The sequence below is a fragment of the Eumetopias jubatus genome, unplaced genomic scaffold (assembly GCF_037043125.1).
Source record: "Eumetopias jubatus isolate StellerSeaLion01/CBP00866 unplaced genomic scaffold, mEumJub1_p1.0 scaffold_8, whole genome shotgun sequence".
In the NCBI taxonomy this organism is placed as follows: domain Eukaryota; kingdom Metazoa; phylum Chordata; class Mammalia; order Carnivora; family Otariidae; genus Eumetopias; species Eumetopias jubatus.
This window is the reverse complement of record NW_028274814.1, coordinates 66782937-66784826: the sequence shown is the minus strand read 5'-3', so window position 1 is coordinate 66784826 and position 1890 is coordinate 66782937.

Genomic DNA, 1890 nt, shown 5'->3' with positions numbered 1-1890 from the left:
GGGAGAAGCAGGCTCCTTTGCTGAGCAGGGAGCCTGATGTGGGACTCGATCCTGGGACTCCGGGATCATGACCTGAGCCGAAGGCAGTCGCTTAACCAACTGAGCCACCCAGGCGCCCATAACAACACATTATTTGTCCTTCTTTCTTTGGACCCTTCTCTTGAAGAGAAACTCAGATGAAAATGAGTTGGTAAGACCAGTAGTTGGTTTTGGCCACTTTCATCTAGATACAAATGGGCAAGAGAAGGCATTAACCTGGCTGTGGTAAGATAATAAAAGGCATTCTAAAGTCAGTAAGAAAACTTCTATAGTAATTTTTTTTTTTTTTTTTTTTGGTTTTATTTATTTGACAGAGAGAGACACAGCAAGAGAGGGAACCCAAGCAGGGAACCTGATGTGGGGCTCGATCCCAGGACCCTGGGATCATGACCTGAGCCGAAGACAGACGCTTAACAACAGGCACCCCTATAGTGTTTATCTCTCATTTCATCTCCCCATTTATGCCTCTTATGAGTATTGAATGACATTTGGACACTTGCATCTTTTTATTTTCTAGATTGGAGATTCTTAAGAACTTGTTTTACTCATTTTTGCAGCTTCTATAATAGTACCATACTTTCCACAAAGCTTCATACATTATAGGTATTTACAATTTGCAAATTTATCTCCATCTCCAGGAAATAAGATATATGTAACATGCTAGACAAGTGTTACCATTCAGATGGATTTTTCACCGTATTTTTCCTTTAAAATTAGTTCTGTGGTCATTCTTTAGATGAACATCCACTGATTTCTTTGAACTTTCACCCTTGCATCTTACTTATATTTTCAATTCCCTTCTTCCTGAGGGAATTTCATTGGTCTTTCTTTCATTGAGGGTCTGTTTGTCTTTCATCGTATCATGCATAAAGGAATATTTTACATACTACTGTCCTGAACCTCAAATACCTAAAAGACTGATTTTTTTTTTTTACTAATTCTATTTTTACTTTTTTTCTTTTAAAGATTTTATTTGACAGAGAGAGAGAGAGAGCAGGAACACAAGCAGGGGGAGTGGGAGAGGGAGAAGCAGGCTTCCCACTGAGCAGGGAGCCCAATGTGGGGCTCGATCCCAGGACTCTGGGATCATGACCTGAGCTGAAGGCAGACGTGTAACGACTGAGCCACCCAGGCGTCCCTTATTATTACATTTTAAGAAGACTCCATGACCAACGTGGAGCCCAACACGGGGCCTGAACTGACAACCGTGACATAAGGACCTGAACTGAGATTAAAGAGGTGGGCCCTTAATGGACTGAGTCTGTCAGGTTTCCCTTTTTGAAAAATTAATTTTCGTAGTCTATGCAGGCTTCTCTCATCTTGTCCTGAAAATACCCTTTGAAATTCAAGGTCATAAAATAATATTCACTGGTACCTATAAGGTTCTAGCCTTAACATGTAAAAGCCACACCTAACATGAAAACATTAATAAAGTATGATAACAGCCAATTCAACATTTAACTACTTGTATTCAACACCAAATGCTTTGTATTATTTAAGAAAAGTACTTTCAACAATGCAAGACTGAACATATCCATCTAATTGTGCTTGCTCCTGAATCACCACTATAACCACTCTAAGAGGCATTTGTTTAACCATTTTAAAAACTGTGGAACTAAGATATTTATCAGTATTTATTCCATGAAAAATTCAAACATTTTACAAGTGTTTCCATTACATGTTATATAAATAGCATTTTAATGAAAAATATATATCAAAAAAAATCCATGAAAAGTCTAGCATTTTCCTTTTTTGCAAATCTCTTTAAGGTCCTACTTCATAGAACTCAGTTGACTCTCTTATCTACTTGTGCATTCTGCCTGTTGTTGAGCTATGTCTTGGTTCAAGTCT